The sequence below is a fragment of the Eubalaena glacialis genome, chromosome 3 (assembly GCF_028564815.1).
Source record: "Eubalaena glacialis isolate mEubGla1 chromosome 3, mEubGla1.1.hap2.+ XY, whole genome shotgun sequence".
NCBI lineage: Eukaryota > Metazoa > Chordata > Mammalia > Artiodactyla > Balaenidae > Eubalaena > Eubalaena glacialis.
The window spans coordinates 19,543,817-19,565,781 of record NC_083718.1 but is presented as its reverse complement, the minus strand read 5'-3'; the positions used below and the strand labels follow the sequence as shown (position 1 = coordinate 19,565,781).

General features: G+C 36.7%; 1 protein-coding gene across 4 annotated transcripts in view; it reads right to left on the bottom strand.

The window, feature by feature from the left end:
- The window catches only part of MARK1 (microtubule affinity regulating kinase 1), a 143,185-nt gene that overhangs the window by 66,003 nt on the left and 55,217 nt on the right, over positions 1-21,965 (bottom strand). The gene's annotated exons all lie outside the window — the stretch shown is intronic.

Sequence of the window (21,965 nt, the reverse complement as noted above, 5' to 3'; positions counted from 1 at the left end):
ATTCTGACATAAATAAAATTTCTCGCTCTTTTTGTGAAAACAGAATGTAACATCTTTATCTAACTGGCATCTTAACAATAGCTGAAGATGAGTAGAATAAATTAGCAAAAGAAGGGGATAATTTTTATTTGCAAGGTAACTACAGACATACATTGTCCCACCTACACCACCAAAAGCTTGTCTAAAAAATTTTGATCAGTAATTTCTTAAAGGCAACTTCGAAGACGACTCCATTTACGAACCTCACACAAAGCATGACTCATGGTCATTTCTCTATTTGTTATTACTTTCTGATTTTTTTAAAAACTCAGCTCAGGGTGAAAGGACTTTTTGTGTTTTACACACACTTGCAGCCTGCAGCCTCAGTCTGAGTTAGTGTCCCTCTGGTGTATTTCCACAGCAAACTGTACTTCCATGCATCTCAGCATCCATTCCACTGCACTGTCATTACACATTCACTTCTTTGTCCCAGCCACCCTACTACGAGCAATCTGAGGGCAGGGATGTTTTCTTTTTACCTTTACATACTCACCACATTGCAGAGTGCCAGATACACAGGAAAGATTCAATAAAGCAATAGTTCTCAAAGTGTTGTCCCTGGACCAGCCCCATCAGCATCATCTGGGAACATGTTAGAAATGCAAATTCTCTGACCCTATTCCAGACCTACTGAATAAGAAACTCTGGGAGTGGAATCCAGCAATCAGTGTTTTAACAAGTCCTCCAGGTGATTCTGAGGCAGGCCAAAGTTTGAAAACTACTGCAGTAAATAATGCAAGAAGGTAGTAAATACAAAGTTATTCATTGGCTCTCTGAGACTTTTCTATTATCCGAGCATAAACAAGAGATTTTAACTATAATTAATTTCTAACAGTTAACAGATTGCTATAATATTTCCTACGAAAAGTACTTTTCTACCTGAACTTGTTCTGTAAGGACTGTGGATTTGTCTAACACTCAAAATTTAATCTCCTTCTCAACAAAGCTTTCTATGCCTTTTCGTAAAGCAGAGTTGATTACCCCTCTCTTCTGTTGCTATCTGTATATGTAGTAAAAACTTCTGTTACTGAACTATCACAACACCTTTTAAGTCCTGTCCATGGTCTGTTTTCACTGTTAGACCTAAAGCTCCTTAAGCCCCAGAAGTTAATATGGTGTTAGGCACAAAAAAGACACTAAATACATACTAGCTAAGTTGAAGAAATTTAGGGTCCTTATGCTCCTGACACCTATACTCAGAATGACTTCTGAGGAATGATTCCTTGCTGTCCAGATCTTTGATGCGTATAATAGCAGGATGAGTTAAAATATCTGAGTTGTAACCCAGCTCCCAATGCTGGTTGCAGAGTATATCCTGAAATAAACCAAACTATGACAGACTGAATTATTAGCTCCAAATTTTTGCAACCTTTGCCAGGTAACTTTCCAATATTCTCCCACTGAGGATAGGGTATAGTTCTCACTCTTTGGGCATCCAGTCATGTGATTTGCTTTGGCCAACAGAATGAGTTCAGAGTGACAGTATATGCCAGTCCCATGCTAGTCATCAAGAGGCCTTGCTGTGTTTCAACTTACTCTCTTAAACTTCTGCCATCACCATGAGAAGGACTTGCCCAGGCTGATACCAGAAGGAAGATGAGAAATACACAGAGCAGAGCCACTCCCAGCTGAGGTCAGATTAAATCAACTAATCCCCCAGGTGACCCCCTGACTCATGAGAAATAACATATGCTTGTTAGTTTAAGCCACTGAGTGTGGGGATGATTTGTTACACAGCAATTTCAGCTGAAACATAAAAGCTATTGCTATTTTGTAATTAAGAGGTAAACAAAAGGAACAATGAATAATTAGGAGATTCTTACCAGACATGTTCAAATTCTAGTTAAGCTACAAACAACAAAAGAGAAGGCGATATAATCAATTCCCTAAGGAGAAACTCTTGATCAGGTAACCTATACAGGGGCAGCATCCTTGACTGTTCTGTATGCCGCAAGAGTATGGTGAAACAGAGAGGTCAGCAAACATTTCTGTAAAAAAGCTAGATAGTAAATATTTTAGGCTTTGCAGGCTCTATACTGTTGGATATTCATTTTTTAAGAATCTTTCTTCGCTCAGGGCCATATAAAAACACACCAAAAGGCTGGATTTGGCCTATAGGATGCAGTTGGCTGACCCCTGCTGTAACACATCATACTTTGGAATGTGGGACTAAATTGTTTCTGGCTAATCCTACCAACAGAGTAGGAGACTCTAGGAAAAATACAGGTATGGCTGTGTCTGTACTTGGAGAGCAGAGGATGGGACAGAGAGCTCTCACAAAAATACGATTCCTTCTTATCTCACCCTCAGAATTGGAAAGGGTAGTGTATTCTCCAAAATGCTTCTTAAAAATATGATTTCCTAACTTTCAACATTAAGCATGACCATTTTAAGAGCCAATCAACTTACACAGAATGCATTTATATGAGTCTTAAAGTAGAAATTAAAATAGAATATATAGCACATGTTTTAAATTATATAATTCTAATTATAAAACACCCACCCAAACAAATATTCCTCCCCTCAAACCCCCATCTTTCCTTTGGACTGCCACAGCACCTCTCAGGAGCAGAATCTTTCCTTGAAGAAACTTCGTGAAGGGTAATTTGGGATAACTGATCTCACCCCTTCCTGATCAACAGATTATCTCTCAAATAGGAAACCTGGAAATAATGTTTAATTTTTAAATGTTTAATGTTCATGGGCTGAATTTATAGTGTTAAGAACTATCTGAGCCCTAAGGCTGATAGATATAAGAAATTATGTGAGCTCAATTATATAATGTCTATAAGTTTTAGTCTGCATCTTTAGCTGAAAACACAAATTCAGAGCTTGTATTTTCTTTCTTCAAGTTGTCCACTCAATCCAGTAGACACTGAACTCCTTCATTTTTCTGCAGCAGTGGCAACATGACCCTAAAGCTGGCCCTGAGTACACAGCATATTCAAAGTAATTATAGGTAATGGTTTCATTAGTTCTTCAAAGCTGCATCCCATGGATTACCAGACTTCAATTCCTGAATAATACTAGAATTTTCCCTGCCTTCAATACCAACTGAAATGAAATAGCTACTCACTAGCTCTGCATCCTTGGGCAAGTTGTTTAACCTTTATGTGCCTGTTTCCTTATCTGTAAAAGGGAGCTAATAATAAAGCTTACCTCATAGTCATTCTGAGGATTAGATAAAATAATTTCTGTAAAGGTGTAAATAGTATGTAATAAGAACCATGTAAGTGTTTGTTAATTAAAACTACACTAAACAAATAAACAAAAATACCCCATTTCCTAGACCAGAATACTAATCCCAAATTTCTGCTATTTCTCTGAGTGTTTGTTGCCTGCAACCACTTCTGGTACGAATATCAGTCAGGTTTCTTGTCTGTAAGCAACAGAAACCAACTCAGGCTAAGTCAAATAGAAAAGAAATTTTTTGAAGTCTACTGGTAGACTGAAAAAATCCTGAAGCATGAAACTTGTATTCTAGTGAAAGAAAACAAGACTATGCAAATAGCCAAAATAAAATAACTATACTTGGTAATAGGGGGCAAAAAGGAAATAAAATGAGGTGATGTGACAGGAATGACTATGGAGGGAGTTGGGGTGATACCTAAGATAGAGTGCATGGAATAAATGATGTTTGAGCTGGACCTGAAAGATGAAAAGGAGCCAGATAAACAGGGAAAGAGCAATCCAGACAGTGAAATGAATAAATAGAAAAATCCCAAGGTGAGATCATACTTTGTTAATTCAAAGAAGAAAGGTACCTAATAAAATGGTACATTAAATGGGACATCTTTTCAAAGGGCTACATCTTGAAAATTCAGATGTCCAACTGAATACTATTGGAATTCAAACTGTTTAAGTTACAGATATAAAGCCCTGTACATTTGACCATACAGAGTCAGATTTAAAAGGCAAGAGAAGGTGCAGCTTGGCTTACTAATAGGTAATGAATGAATAAGTGAATGCATGAAGGAATCAAATAACAAATAAATGATAAAGAAAGAAACCGTTAAAGATAAGCCACATCTCTATCTCACAACCTAATTTCATTCTAGGTAGTTCTTCTCTTTTGCCTGAATCAAACAACTTTTTAAATCAAAAGAAAATCTAGCTGGGACTAGGATTTCCGTTTTCATAATTTTTTGCTAAATGAGAACAGTAATACCCTAGTTATCCAGAGGGAAAATGGTAAAAAAAAAAAAAAAAAAAAAAAAGCTATCAATTACTGAAGGGTTATTGTGTGCTAGGAGCTGTATTAGATGTTTTACATGCATTACCTCTTCTAATCTTCACAACGGCTCTGTCAAGAAGCATACCATGATGACTTGTTTTATTTATTTATTTATTTATTTAATTTATTTATCTTTGGCTGCGTGGGGTCTTCGTTGCTGCACGCAGGCTTTTCTCTAGTTGCGGCGAGTGGGGGCTACTCTTCGTTGTGGTGCGCGGGCTTCTCATTGCGGTGGCTTCTCTTGTTGCGGAGCATGGGCCCTAGGTGCACGGGCTTCAGTAGTTGTGGCACGTGGGCTCAGTTGCTCCGTGGCATGTGTGATCTTCCTGGACCAGAGATCGAACCTTTGTCCCCTGTATTGGCAGGCAGATTCCTAACCACTGTGCCACCAGGGAAGTCCCTGATGACCTGTTTTAGAGTTGGGGAAAATAGTGGCTCAGAGAGGTTAGGTACCATTAGACACTGACCCTTCTAGTGTTAATGCCAGGTTCTACATAAATATCAATGAAAGTGCATATATGTGTATGTTGGGGTGGGTTGTGATCCTTATGGAGCTTCTACCTCCATGTGGTTTTCTCTGGACAAAAAATTTCAAAAGCAAAAGCCAACTACCGGACACATTTTATACTATTCCTAACATTGCTAGTGTAATGGTCATCTAGAAAGTTACCAACTTCCAGGAATAATATTGACCACACTAGTAACATATCAAAAAGAAAACTGGCATTCATTTCATTTAAACTACATAGTGAGTAGATTTAGCCAAATAGCTGGAATTCTGAGGAAATAGAGATGGTTGTCCTATTTTTGAAAAATGAGATGGTTTATGCTCTAAGTGCAAGTAAAAGGAAAACTTTTTATTTTGGGTGCAGCTTTTTAATTGACTAAACTTTTCTGACTTTGTTGTTAAAGCCGGAAAGTAGCCTGGAGACTACAAAGTTCAGAGCAACTGAATGTGGCTTACAAAATCAAAGCAAAACAGGCACCTTAGAAATCAATCAGCATCTAAACTTCCACAATTTTGCTCATTGTATTCATGCCATAGGTAAATATACCTTGAAATTAGGTCCCGATTTTAATTGCTAAACTCAGATCCTCCCACAAGGATGTATTACACTTAGGTATTTTCCTAGGCAAGGAAGATGTTTTTCCACATGTTGCCTCACCTGCTTGGATAAGGTTTATTTCTTTTTATTATTTTCACTATCCATCAATGATTGTCAAATCAGATATTAAAAAGGACAAGTACTACCTCTCCCCAGACACAGAATTAGCAACAAGTGAGTAGGAAGCACTCTCCCACACGGCACTCACAATGGAGTTTGGGAATCCTGAGTCAACAGAAAGTCATCAAAGTAACTCCAAAGCCTCTCACTTCATCTTATTTTTTGAACTATATCTCCCATCTCACTACTCAGTGATTTGTTTACTCACTCATTCAATCAACAAAAATTTACTTTGACCTACTATATGCAAGACACTATCCCACATGCCAGAGAATTGAGAGAAATCTAAATATAAAAAGTCCCGGTCCTCATAAAGTTTGCATTTTAGCAGAGGGAGGTAAAAGGAAGAGAGAAGGGTAATACGTATGCAAACCAATAAAGAGATAAAATGCCAACCAGTGGTTCATGGTATAAAAAGAGAAACCAGGGAGGGTAAGGAACTGGAAAGGAAGGGTGGTCATGGGTGGTCTCTGATGAGATGACATTTGAGAAGAGGCCTGAATGAAATGAATGAGTCTAGAAATCAAAAGAGGTCTGGGCTGGAGATATTAATTTGCAAGTAATTTCTTGCAAAAATAAGCACTTCACATTCATCTTTCTCTTTGAAATATCTAAGTTGAAAAATAAAATTACATTTATATGTTGTCTCTTCCCATGTGTATGTGTACACACAAACACACTCCCCCAAAATCTACTGATCTTGATCCCTTGAACATTTTTTTCAAGTTGAGGATACGTATTTTCCAACCATGAAGAAGGAGCAAACACGTACCAGAGGATAAGAAAACCTATTAATTTTCAAAATGGATTTAGATTTTCTCCTTTGTGAATGTCCTCTGGCCACACTTGAAAAGGTGATACTGACTGAGGGGGATACTAAAAAGAGAAAGAAAACAAACTCTCTCCAAATTATTGAACAGTGAATAAATATGGTTCATTATTCTCAGCTATGGCTAGCATCATGGTTTTATTTTTATAAAACCATATCAATTTATTAAAGCTTACTCTAATATCAAAGTAAATCATGATCTTTTGTAACAGCCACTGACTCTACCGGGTGAGTGAACATTCAAATGTTCCTGAGAAGTCATATCATGTATTAGACCTGAAGTTAGGGATGCCATAGCTCACTTCCCAGGACTCTAGAACATGCTGCTTTTGCACACCACAACTACTCTTTGGTCAGCTGATACTAGCACCATTACAGGCCATGACAATTTAGAAACAATAACCAAATTTCTATTTCTCAAAGTCATTTTTTAAAAAGTAGGGAAATTATGCTTCCAATAATGGATGAATAGTTTGTATCTGACTAACCTATCAGCAGATAAAAATACAATCTCTAGACAAAATATTAAAAACAATTGTTTCGTGGCCTGGAAGAGCCACAAAAAGCAGGCAAAAACTGGAGGGAGACTGATCTTTGTAAAAAGGGAACCAAATAGGGTGAAATTTTTAGTTTTACAGTTTCTACCTGGGGGCAAACTCTGGCCCACCTATTCCTATTGACTGAAATTTAAGCACAAAGCAACAGTCTTACTGGCTAAAGGAGTCAGAGGATGGAGCTGGGGGCTAAAAAAAAATTGACTGGAGAGTGAAAAAGGAAATTGGCAACAATAAAGTCACAAAGAATAAAACTCTGAAATCTTTATATAAACTACAGGTTCCTTATTGAGCCCTAAACCAAATGTGAGCAAGAGAAACTCCAAGGAACATGTCAGAATGACACAGCTAGAAAGTTAAGGAAATAACAAAGATTTGGCTGTTGCCCACCGTAGGGAAGGGAAGGCTGAATTTGAAGTCTGAGTCAAGCCAAATTAACTTCCTGCCAAATCAACACTTTTTAGAGGAAGATAACTAAATCCAGAGTCTCTTATAGTATTATCAACAATGTCCAGTGTATAACCAAAACTTACTAGATACGCGATGGAACAGAAGAATGAGACTGTCAAGAGAAACAGCAGTCAACAGAAATACACACCAAGATGTTCTAGAAGTTGGACTCAACAGGCAAGAACTTTAAAGCAGTTATGATAAATACGTTTCTAAAAGTAAAGAAAAATATGATTGGAAAAATCAAACAGATGGAAAATATCAGCAGAGAAATGGAAACTATAGCAAAGAAGCAAATAGAAATTCTAGAACTGAAAGTACAATACCTAAAAAGAACAATTCACTGGAAAGGCTTACAGTAGACTGCAAAGGAGAAAGGGTCAGTGAACTTGAAGACAAATGAATAAAAATTAGCCAGTCTGAAGAACTGAGAAGAATAATTAGCCAATCTAAAGAACTGAGAAGATTAAACAAAAATGAAGCGAGTGCCCCTATGATCTGTGGGTCAATATCACACAGACTAACACATTTGTAAATGGGGTACTAGAGAAAGAATACGAAGGAAATGAGGGAGAAAAACTTACTTGATGTAATAATGGTCATATAATTCACCCAAACTGTGAACTCCAAGCCAGATAAATTCAAAGAAAACCAAAAGTAGGTACATCACAGTCAAACTGCTAAAAACCATGTATAGAGGGGGAAAAAATCCTTAAAAGGAGTCAGGGAAAAACAACACAATACATACAAAGGAATGACAATACAAATGATAGTTCACTTCTTATTAGAAACACTGGTGCTCAGGTGACAATGGAAGTTCTTAGATGTGCTGCAGAAAAAACAAATGCAACTCCATATCCTTTACCCAGTGAAAATATTCTTTAAAAAAAAGAAGGAAACTGTTATAAATCAACTATACTTCAATAAAAAATGTAATAAAATAAAGACAAAATAAAGACATTTTTAGATGAACAAGAACTGAAAGAATTTGCTGCCAGAAGACATATGCTATACAAAATGCTAAGGATAATTTTTCCAGCCAAAGGGAAGTGACCATAGATGGTAAGCTGAATCTACAGAAAGGAAAAAAGAGCTCTGGAAATGATAAATATGTGGGTAAATATAAAACAGCATGTATTTCTTCATCTCTTAATTTCTTTAAAAGACATATGACTATTTAAAGCAAAAAAGTATAACACCATACTGTGAATTTTATAACATAAGCAGATGTAATATATGTGAAAACAAAAGCACAAAGGTCAGGGGAATTAAAAGATTCTTATAAGATTCTAACATTTTATCTGAACTGGTACAATACTACCCTATGTAGACTGCAAAAATATATGGGTGTGTTCTGTAATCTCTAGAGCAACCACTGGGGGAAAATGCACTGGAAAAGATACAGAGGCATAGGTAAGTCAACAGAGGAATTAAAATAGAATACTAGAAAATATCTGATTAACTCAAAAGTAGACAAGAAAGAAAAAAAGAGAGGAACACCACCAACGAAAACAAGAACAGATGTAACAAAAAAAAGAGCAAAATTAAAGACATCAAACATCAAAAATTATATTTAATGTAAATAAAAATTTCAATTCAAAGAAAGGATTAAATGAATTTTTAAATTAAAAGACAAATAAGTATGAATATACAGATAGATTGAAAGTAAAACTATGGAAAAAGACATACTAATGCAAACAGTAAGCAAAAGAGAGCTAGAGAAGCTATAATAATATCAGACAAAATAAACTTCAATACAAGGAGTACTAACAAAATAAAGACACACATTTCATAACGATACAAGGGTCAATTCATTAGGAAGCTATAACAATCCTAAATATGTATGTGCCTAATAACCGAGTTTCAGTAAACAAAAACAGAAAAGGGAAAAAATACACAAATCCACAACTACGATTGGAGATTTTAACAACACTCTCAGTAGTTTAAAGAATTTCACTCAAAACACAGTAAGGATAAGGAAGATCTGAACACACTACTAATTTAAGGTAGAGTACAGATTTCTTGAAGCACACAGTTCATAGACTCCATGTCAAGAGCCCTTTTCCAGATCTTTAAAGCTCTACATATCAAATTAATTACCTTACTGGAAAACTGCACACAGATATTGACAACTTTGGCTTGTCAAAGAACAACTTATAGAATATCTACATGTTGTACAAATGCATGACTGAAAAGAAAATATCATTAATAATGATTAATGCCTATTTCATAAGGAACCAGGCAATAAATAAGTTTAATTGTCAGAAAAATTCTCTCAAATGGTATGCTTCCTTTATTATGTTATCATACGATAATGCCTCCTTCATTCCCCAATTTCAGTGTTCAAGGTGAAATTTCTTTTTAAATAGTGCAGTGGTGAGTTGCACTTCAGTGAAAACAGTAGTTTTATGAGTGTCAAAAACTTACACAGCAGAAAAAGAATACTTACTGAAAACAGAAGGCCTGTGGATTCTCTTCCCTTGTGTTCCTACAGCACTTGATGGGCATACCTCAGAAATATAATGGGTTCGGTTCCAGCCAAGTACAATAAAGCAAATATTGCAATGAAGTGAGTCAGCGTCCTCTGAGCCTTCAGCGAGTCATAATCTTGTTGCTGGTGGAGGGTTTGAAATATTTCAAGAATTATCAAAATGTGACACAGAGACAGGACGTGAGCAAATGCTGCTGGAAAAATGACGCCATTAGCCTTGCTTGAGCCAGAGTTGCCACAAACCTTCAATTTGTAAAAAACGCATTACCTGTGAAGCACAATAAAGCAAAGTGCAATAAGACAGATATGCCTGTACATTCTTTTATACAACAATTAATACTTTAAAATACAATTGCCTTTTCTTAGGAAACTATCTCCTACTAAATTGTGAGCTTCAAAGTCACCAAGTACTGTATCTTTTACATTTCTTTATCATTCAAATAGTAGGTGTTGCATGAATATGCCCACTAAATATGTAATCTTTTATTATAAGTATCCCACCCAAATTACAAATTTAAAAAATCAGTATTATCTTATATATTAAAACTTATTGCAATGAGATGCCAATAGATCTGGCAAGACAGTCATGTATCAATTTCTAGAAAGATAAACCACAAAAATTGAAGTCCAACAAAGAAGACAAAAAAGTTATTAAAATAAATTACTACCAAAACCTTCTGACAGCGACCAAGCTATGCACTGCATGAATCGAAGGGGCAAAGCTGTGCCATACGGTGACCCTGCCTGTCCGTAACGAGTAACTGCATAAGTTTACAAACTTTCATAATATAAGTGATCTTTGATCTGATGTTTTTAGGAACCAGAAATGGGTTTGATTTTAATACCTAAAAAGTATGATACTAATGAAGAAATGTGGCCAATACAGTTTATAGGCACACCTTGTTTTATTGCGCTCTGCTTTATTGTGCTTCGCAGATACTGCGATTTTTAAAAATTGAAGGTTTGTGGCAACCTTGCATTAAGCAAGTCTACTAGCACCATTTTTTCCAACAGTATTTGCTCATACCGTGTCTCTACGTCACACTTTGGTAATTCTAGCAATATTTCAAGCTTTTTCATTATTATTATATTGCTTATAGTAATCTGTGACAGCGATCTTTGATGTTACTACCACAAAAAAATTACGACTCACCGAAGGCTCAGATAAGGGTTAGCATATTTTAGCAATAATGTATTATTTTTTTTTTTAAATAAGTGATGGGTTGTTTGGACTGAGGCGACCCAGCACTGGAGCCTACAGGCCCTTTGGTGGGGCTAACGGCAGACTCTGGAAGGGCTCACACCAAGGAGTACTTCCCAGAACTTCTGCTGCCAGTGTCCTTGTCCCCACGGAGAGCCAAAGACACCCCCCCCCCCCGCCTCTGCAGGAGACCCTCGAGCACTAGCAGCTTCTCCTTTCTTTGGATGTGGAGTATCTTTTTTGGTGAGTTCCAGTGTCTTCCTGTCAACGATTGTTCAGCAGTTAGTTGTGATTCTGGTGCTCTCGCAAGAGGGAGTAAGTGCAGGTCCTTCTACTCTGCCATCTTGAACCAATCTCTGGAGATACTTATTGCTGGGGAAACCCTGGACGAGTGGACCAGGTCTCTGAGTTTGAGTATGATTTATTCATTAGGCCAGATACCTGTAATCCACGTTTCCGAGTCTGGTTGAACTTTATTGTTGAGAACATGAAAGAATCACAACCGTGTGGCTGACAAGGTCTTGGTGCTCCAGCTGGGTGTCAGGCCTGAGCATCTGAGGTGGGAGACCCAAGTTCAGGACATTGGTCCACCGGAGACCTCCCGGCCCCATGTAATATCAAACAGTGAAAGCTCTCCCAGAGACCTCCAACTCAAAGCTAAGACCCAGCTATACTCAACGACCAGCAAGCTACAGTGCCGGACACCCTATGCCAAACAACAAGCAAGACAGGCACACAACCCCACCCATAGAAGAAAGGCTGCCTAAAATCATAACAAGGTCAGAGACACCCCAAAACACACCACTGGACGCGTTCCTGCCCACCAGAAAGACAAGACCCAGCCTCATCCACCAGAACACAGGCACCAGTCCCCTCCACCAGGAAGCCTACACAACCCACTGAACCAACCTTAGCCACTGAGGGCAGACACCAGAAACAACGGGAACTACGAACCTGCAGCCTGCGAAAAGAAAACCCCAAACACAGTAAATTAAGCAAAATGAGAAAACAGACAAACACAGCAGATGAAGCAGCAAGGTATAAACCCACCAGACCAAACAAATGAAGAGCAAATAGGCACTCTACCTGAAAAAGAATTCAGGGTAATGATAGTAAAGATGATCCAAAATCTTGGAAATAAAATGGAAAAAATACAAGAAACATTTAACAAGGACTTAGAAGAACTAAAGAACAAACAAACGATGATGAACAACACAATAAATGAAGTTAAAAATTATCTTGAAGGAATCAACAGCAGAATACCTGAGGGAGAAGAATGGGTAAGTGACCTGGAAGATAAAATAGTGGAAATAACTACTGCAGAGCAGAATAAAGAATGAAAAGAATTGTGGACAATCTCAGAGACCTCTGGGACAACATCAAACACAAAAACATTTGAATTATAGGGGTCCCAGAAGAAGAAGAGAAAAAGAAAGAGACTGAGAAAATATTTGAAGAGATTAGAGTTGAAAACTTCCCTAATATGGGAAAGGAAATAGTCAATCAAATCCAGGAAACGCAGACCATCAGCTTGGTGCCTTGTGTCCAACTAGAGGGGTGGGATACAGAGGGTGGGAGGGAGATGCAAGAGGGAGGAAATATGGGGATATATATATACACACATATAGCTGATTCACTTTGTTATACAGCAGAAACTAACACCCCATTGTAAAGCAATTATACTCCAACAATGATGTTAAAAAAAAAAAATTCAAAATAAATAAATAAATAAGCTATGTTTGTTGGTTTTTTTTTTTTTAAAGACATAATGCCATTGCACACTTAATAGACTACAGTGTAGGGTAAACATAACTTTATATATAGTGGGAAACCAAAATCTTCATGTGCTCATTTTACTGCAGTGGTCTGGAACCGAACATCTCTGAGGTCTGCCTCTACTATGTAGAGATCCAAGAAACCTAAAGAAAATCTTCACCACTATCACTCAGTAACATTAAAGAATTATCATTATGGTCATTTAGGTATATGACCTAAGAAGGCAAAGTTAACTCTATACAAGAAAAATACTACAACTTATCACTTCAATTTGAAAAACATAAGAGTAGCTGTGAGTGATAAGCCATACAAACACAAACAAGAATACCCCTTGAAACACTCAATATTATAGTACTGCTAGATAGACCAGCAATGCTTTTTAAGAAGAAAAATGCAGTGGAGAGATTTATTTGTATCATCTTTCCACTGCTGACCTGAATATAAACCTAGAAAATGCATGTAAATTAATAAAATATCTTTTGGAAGTACTACTTGAGCTCAACAAAGCTACAAGAGAGGAAACATCCTTAACAATCAATTACATTCTGAAAGAATCATTTGGTGAACTCTTAACTCATCCTTTCATATTCAGCTTAGACATTACCTCCCAGGAAAAGCCATGCGTTGTATAGCTTCTATTCCACCCTCAACTAAGCTGGGTTCCATGCCCATTTTTGGTCTTTTTATAGTTATTTCTAGCAATGTGTTGCCCCAAATTTTAAAATTAATTTTTACTAAAATGATATATGCACATGGTAAGAAATGTCACCTCTAATAGGTTACTAACAAAAAATATCAGTCCCCTGTACCAGCCTTTAAGACATCAAGCCTGCTCCCCAGTGCCTTTTTCTTTGGCTTTTTCTTCTAAAATTGACTTAAATGTTTCTAAACAAAATGCTTTCATTGCTAATTCTTAGTTCATCAATCAGACATTCTCTCAATTTCCTACTACTGTCAATTAGGATTAAGATCTTTTAGCCTCTCATCTTCCTAATGTAATATGATTAAATTTTCAGTTAAAAAAGTATTGTTTACATGATGATGATTTGTAAATACTTACTCACTGGAAACCAAGTAGTATATTATGATGCTTCTATTAAACTTTCTTTTTTGGCAGCTTCCTTGTGGAGTAAATAACACATAATGAAATTCACCAAATTTAAGTATATGAGCTGTGACAAACATATAAAGTCATGAAACAGAACATCGATTAATATGTAAAACATTTCATCATGTCAAAAATTTCCCTGTGCCCCTCTGCTGTCAATGCCCTCCTCTCATTGATCTGTTTTCTGATACTATACTCTTGCATAGATAACACTATGCAGAATTTAACCTGTTATGCTCATTGCAATTACTGACATATTTGGATTTATTTCTGTATTTTGTTTTGTTTTTACTTTAAGTGTCTTGTCTTTATTTTTCTCTATATTCATTGGATTTTCTTTGTTTCTGTTTTTCTTCTCCAGTGATTTGGAAGCTCTACCTCCTGTGTCTATTCTACTGTTGATTATTTTTTAAAATTTAGGGGTAAAAGTCAAGGTGCAGTGGGCCGGGGAAAAGTGGAAAGTGAGGAAATGGAGGCTGCTAGGGCAGATTATGACCCTGAGAAGTCTCACTGTGAATTAGAGGCAGGAGTATGACAGCTGGGGAAGAAAGAGGGGTGTGGAATTGAAGAAGGTTACTGTTCATTTGCATATTGTTTTAAGATGGAGGAGACCTGAGCATGTTTAAATCCCAAGGGAAGGATCCTGTGGAGAGGGAGCTGCTGACGAGACAAGAGAGGGAAAAGGTAAGTAAAGTTCCTGTGAAGGTGGACAGTGAGAAGATTCAGAGCACACAGATGGAAAGACTGCCCTTATGCAGGAAGAAAGACACCTCTTCTCCTGTAACAAGTAGAAAGGAAGAGAAGTTAGATCTAGATGTAGAAAGGTGCATACATTTGATGGTAGGAAGCTGAGGGAGTTCCGATCTGATGGTTCTTACTTTCTCTGGGTGGTTGAAGGTAAGGTCACCTGTTAAGAGTGAAGAGAGGCCACAGAGGTTTGCAGAGAGTTAAAAAAAAGATTTGAAATAATCTCTTTAGAAAAAGAAAAAACAAGTTAACCAAAGAAACCTGCTGTTGGGTAGGGCTGCTGAGCAGTACTGACAGCCTAGTTAAGATCAGTGACCATGAATTTATTCTGGCTCTAATCTGTCCAGTTGTGTCATTTTTTTTTCAGCAACACTCAAATGCACACAGATCACCGAGGAAGCAGATAAATGAGTTCATCCTGGCCTGGAGTTTGTCAAATAAGTACCACCAAACAGAAAGCGGCAAGGCAAGACAAGTTAGGTTATTGGCAAGTTACTGAGATGACGGGTCATAAATCTAAGCTAGATAATGAAAGAAAAGAACACACAAAAAATTGATGGATGGGGAGTAGAGGCCAATATACTGGAGGGCTCAGTGAGATCAGAGAATAATTACAGCAAGACTAGCTAAGAAAGCCACTAGATGGCCAAGTACCTGTAGTCAGAAATCCAGGTGATTAGACTGGTGATAACTGGAAGGACAGTTACCAGATGCTACTAGTATAGAATATTTTGTTAAAATCACCAAGAATTATTCTGCATATTTTTCAGATTTTTTTTACCATGTGCCTATTCTATTTTTAAATGTTTTAAAGAATTGCATTAAACTTCATAGCCATATTATTAGAAATTATTTTTAATTATCTATAATTTTCACTGATTACATTATTCATGGTAGTTTCTTACATCCCTCCATTTCTTTTTCTTAGGTTCGCTTTTTCTAGTTTGTGAATTTTTTTCAGACAGGTGTGTAGGTGATACACTTTCCAAATCGTTGCAGCTAATTTTTATTTTAACTTCTATAACAATAATTCAATTGGAAACGGAATAAGGTACAAAAAAAGTTTTTCCCACTTACTCCTGTATTTGTTCAGAAGGTTGAATTTTTTAGAATCATGACTTACTGATAACAAGAAAGTCATTACAATTAAATGGTGACCCATGAGTGACAAAATAAAAGTGAAAATATTTTGACAAAAGTTTGTCTAAGGAATAGATTCAAATACAAAGGAGAATTGTGAGATGTCCATGTTAGCATTTTATATCAAAGGGAAAATAATAGACTATTCAACAAATGGTACTGTATCAACTAGGAAAAAAATAAGTTGGAAGTCTAGGAGTGATGCATTATTTCTTACACCAAAATAAATTCCCAATGGATTAAGGATATAAATGTAAAAAAAGAAAAAAAAAAAAAACCAAAACAAAACAAACAAAAAGACAAAGAAGCTGTAAAAGCGAGCACTAGAAAAAATAAATGACAAGCTAGCAACTGTTTTTATAGTCTCAGCATGGCAAATGCCTTCCTAACTATGACACACAATAGAAGCCGTTAAAAATTTGTTAAATTTGACATCATAAAACTTTTAAAAACACAGGAAAGTTTTTAAAAAGTCTTCTTAAAAGATATTCTGTGCTCATGGATTGGGAAAATTAACATTGTTAAAATGCCTGTACTACCTAAAGCGATCTACAGATTCAATGCAATCCCTAGCAAAATCTCAAGAACATTTTTCACAGAACTAGTACAAAATATTCTAAAATGTGTATGGAACCACAGAAGACCCCAAGTAGCCAAAGCAAACCTAAGAAAAAAGAACAAAGCTGGAGGTATCACACGCTCTGATTTCAAACTATATTACAAAGCCATAGTAATCAAAACAGCTTGGTACTGGCTGAAAAACAGATATATAGATCAATGTAACAGAAGAAAGCCCAGATATAAACTCACACATATGTGAATAATTAATTTATGACAAAGGAGCAAAGAACATATAACAGGTAAAGGACAGTCTCTTCAATAAATGGTGCTGGGAAAACTGGACAGCCACGTGCAAAAAAAAACCCAAAAACCAAAACCAAACAAACCCCAAAACTAGGCCCCTATCGTACACCATACACAAAAATCAACTCAAAATGGATTAAAGACTTGAATGTAAGACCTGAAACCGTAATACTCCTAGAAGGAAATATAGGCAGTATGTTCTTTGACACTGGTCTTAGCAATATCTTTCTAGATACGTCTCCTCAGGCAACAAAAACAGAAGCAAAAATAAATAAGAACTACATCAAAGTAAAACCTTCTGCACAGCAAAGGAAACCACCAACAAAACAAAAAGACAACCTATTCAATAGGAGAAGAAATTTGCAAACAATATATCTGATAAGGGGTTAATATCCAAACTATACAAAGAACTCATATAACTCAACAACAATAACAAAAAACAAACAACCCAATTAAAAAATGTGCAGAGGAGCTGAACAATTTTCCAATGAAGACATACAGATTGCCAACAAGCACCTGCAAAGATGTTCAACATCACTAATTATTAGGAAAATGCAAATCAACACAATGGGCTGTCACTTTGTGCCTGTTAGAATGGCTATTATCAAAAAGGCAAGAAATAACAAGTGTTGGTGAAGATGTGTAGGAAAGGGAACCCTGGTGCACTGTTGGTGGGAATGTAAATTGGTGCAGCCACTATGGAAAACATATGGAGATTCCTCAAAAAATTAAAAACAGAACTCTTATATGATCCAGCAATTCCACTTTTGGGAATATATCCAAAGGAAACAAAAACATTAACTCAAAAAGATATCTGCACTCCCATGTTTATAGCAGGATTATTTATAATAGCCAAGGCATGGAAACACCCTAAGTGTCCATTAGTAGATGAATTGATAAAGCAACTGTGGTATACATACATACCCTGGGATAGTATTCAGCGATAAAAAAGAATGAAATCTTGCCATGTGCGACAACATGGATGGACCTTGAGAGTATCATGCTAAGTGAAATAAATCGGAGAGAAAGACAAATACAGTATGACTTCACTCATATGTGAAATATAAAAAATAAAATAAATGAACAAACAGAACCAAACAAAAACAAACACATAGACACAGAGAACAGAGTAGTAGTTATCAGAAGGGAAGCATGACGAGGAGGGGGACAAAATGGGTAAAGGGGATCAACTGTATGGTGACAGACGGAAACTAAATTTTTGGTGGTGAGCACATGTACAGTATACAGAAGTAGAAATTTAACACTGTACACGTGAATCTTATATAATGTTATAAACCAAAACTAACTTCAATAAAAAATTAATAAAACCTCAATAAAAAATTAATCTAAAATTAAAAAAAAAACCCTCTCCTGAAATCAAACTAAAAGAGAAATCATAAACCGAGAAAAAAATATTTGTAACATGTGGCCAGCAAATCGTTCATTTTTTAAACACTAAAACCTTTGGCAAATCATTAAAAAAAAAAACACTCAAAGAGAAAATGAGAATAAGCAAAGGATAGGTATAAATAGTTCACAGAAAAGGACAAATACATCACTTTCTAACGTATTTTTCATATGACAGTCAATCATAACAAGTCAAATACAAATTTGTTAAGCTACAATGAAATACTATTTTTCATTTACCAGATAAGCAAAGATTAGAGTCTGACAGCATTAGCTGCTAAAGCTATAGTAGAAATATGCACACTCAAATAGCACAGGTGAAAACTAATACAAATTCTACATAAAGGAGTTTGGCAATATCTATCAAAGAAATTCCTACAATCATTGGACTAGAATTACTTCTAGTAATTTATGCTACAGACATAATCACAAATGATTCAAAACAATGAACTCATACAAAGAAATCTACTGCAGCACTTTCTGCAATAGCAAAACATAAAATAAGTGTCAATATTCAACAATAGGGAACTGATCATGTATGTATGGTAGGTATGCTCTTTGTATGTGTGTGTGTGCCCGTGTACAAGCATCCCCATGCTTCGATAAGAAGAGAATATCTCCAGGAGATTACACAAGAGACATAAGTGTAAGTAGTTCTCATTTGGGAGAGGAATTAGGGTACTGGGAATCAGGAATAGAGGGAACACTTTCTTTTTCTAATGTACCTTTTAAAATATTTGGAATGTTGTTCTATATGCACGTACATTAACCCTTCAATATAATGAAACAAATGATTTTTTCAAGTTTATCTAAGCAAATGCGCAAGGGAAGAGGGAACCAGCATTTATTGAATGTTCACTCTGCACCATACGTTAACTGGTTCAATAACTTACTCAAATTCAATCCAATAAGTTGCATTATTGGGATTCAAACTCAGGTGTAATAAACTATAAATATAGTTGGAGACATGTTTTTAAAAATTAAAACTTGAAGTAGAACTTTTGGGGGCAAATGGTAGGTGACAGCACATTTGTATAATTCCTTCTTTATAACCAACCAAAATTAATGAAGTATGAAAGAAACAAGTAATAATAATAATAATGTAGCCACAACCCCATTTCTCAAACTTCAAATTAATAAAAAATGCTAAGTGAACAGTTTCAGAGGGGCCTTACTAATAACCCCTACTAGGAGGGCTGATGACCAGATGTATAGGCAGACCACAGGAAAAATGGCAGATGGGCTAGTTGATACCTGAAAAGAACCATGTGGTGAGATCATCTTAACTTTCTCCAACTCAATTTCCTAACTAGTAAAAAGGACTGTAAATCTTCTCATTCTGGAAAGAAAGACCAAAATCAAAGGAGTATTCCCCAATGGGCTAGATGTGACTCTGAAACCCTTAAAATTCAGTGAAACTATTCTAAGAAAATACACCTTACATGAGGTTACCTGATCCCGTCTGCACCAACCTCCACCATAATCTCAATCCCCTTACCACTCACCGCTTCCTTCAAGCTACTAAGAACTGAAAAGAGGCTATGAACCCATATATAATTAATCCCAGCTGTCAGCTCAAGTTCTATTTCCACTAAATGGGGAAACAAGTCAAGGAGAATTCACATACATTATTCTTGAGCAAAAAGCAAGTCTAGATAAAATTCCCCATTCAAAGGATGAACTATAAGTAAAAGATTCCCGCACTGTACCTATGCTTAGACACTGGATGGCGGGGGAGGTGGGGAGGCTATGAAGAAATCAGGAAGAATTACTCCAGGAAACGGGAAAGAAAAAAACAACAAAACCCCAACACTTTAGCTAAACATTCTCTACAACATATACACACAGTTGCTTGTATTTGCAAAAGAACACTAGGATAAACTGAAAACTAAGGAAAATGGTTACCTATGGGGGAGGGAGGGAACGAGAATGAGAGACAGGGAGGGACGAAGACTTCACTGAATATACCTTGTTACACAGCTTCAATTTAGAAACCATGTAAATGTTTTAAATATTCAACCAACAAAATCAAAACTAAAAGTTAAAAAGTGATCTTGAATTATTTAAAACAAAATGAAACAAATGAACTTAACTATATGTCAAATTGGTAAAACAACCAAAACGAAAAAAATTCCTTTAAGTGACTTTAGAACTGTGTTTTGACTGCATATCCTTAGAGGAACAATGCTTTTAGACAAAGAACTGTTAAATATCATTCAGTAGTCTGATTAATAGTGATATTATTTGGAGATGCTACTTTACATATGTATATATACATACAATATGATAAAGCAAATAAATAATCACAATATGTATTCATGTTATTTTAAAACTTCAGTATAAAATCAAAGTAAAATCATGTAGTATTAAATTTAAAGTACTACTATCAGTATGAACTCATGCTTTTTTTACTTTAACAAAATGCCTACTTCCTGATTCTGGCCACAAAAAAGGCCTAGAGACACAGACAATCGATTTACAATGGCACCCTCATTAGAAAAATGGCTGATTCCAGGTCTGGGGGGCAGGAGATTTACAAGATAAACCTGGGACACATCTTGTGCCAGAAGCAAGAAAGCTGGCAATTATTAATGAAGTTGTGTCAAAAGCCAGCCTGATAGGGCTCCCAGCGTCACTCAGCTGTCTACTAAATAGCAGAGCTGGGATTGAAACCCAGGGAGTGTGGCTTCAAGAATCATGTTCTTAACCACTATTCTAGACCACCTCTCAAACAAGAAAAATTAAATTAAGAGGCGGAGGCGGGGGAAAGAGATGAAAACCAGAGACCAGAACAGAGGAAAAATATCTTACTTGACTCACAAGCATCTCTTAAACGAGTTGATCCTTCTTTCCTCCCTTACATTCTTTCTTTACTTGGCTTTCACATATTCCTCCTGCCTGAGGGCACCTTTTCAGACCTTGTTTCCTTCCCTTCTCCCCAGCCAGCTTCCTGATACTGAAGGGCTCCAGGAATTCAGACCTTGGTACTCTTTGTCTTCTCTGTCCACACTATACTAACTCCCTTAGTGATTCCACCCAGCCTCATAGCGTTAAGTAACATGTATGTGCAGACAACTCCAAAATTTCTATCTCTATTCAACTCTCCCAAACTCCAGGCTGCCACCTTGACATGACCATTTAGATGTCTGTTGATATCCCAACCTCAGCTTGTCCCAAATTGGTCTCCAACCCCAATTCCTACAAAACCTGTCCCAACACAGCCCCCTCCATCTCACTGCAGACAAATCCATCCTTCCAGGTGCTCAGACCCAAAACTCTAGGGTCATCCTTAACTCGGACCCTTCCAACCCTCCCTCCCTCCCTCCCTCTCTTTCTCTCATCCTAAATTCAATCTGTCAGGAAATCCTACTGGTTCTACCTTAAAATATATCCAGAATCCAGCTACTCTCACCATCCCCATTGCTACCACTCAAGTCTGAGCTACCTGGATTATTGCATTAGCCTCCTAAGAGCCTCGTAACATGTCACTCTGTTTCTAACCTTCCCCATTCTACTCAGGGTAAAAATCCAAGTCCTTATAATGGCCCAACAAATTCTGACCCCCTATTACCTCTCTGACTTCATTTGCTACCACTCCCCTTTTTCACTCCCCTTGATCCAGCCAATGTGGGCTCATAGCTGTTCTTCAAGCATGGCTGGCACACTTGTACAAAAGAACCTTTGGTCTAGCTATTCCCTTTGCCTGGAACATTCTTCTCTCAGACACCCGTTTGGCCAACTCCCTCAGCAAGCCAAATCTTTCCCCAAATTTCACCCTCTCAGTGAGGTTTACTCTGACCTATTTGATACCACACTACCCCCTTGCTCTACTTATTTATTAATATATTAGCTTTCTCTTCTCTCCCCCACTCTGATAAGAACAGAGGTATTTGTCTGTT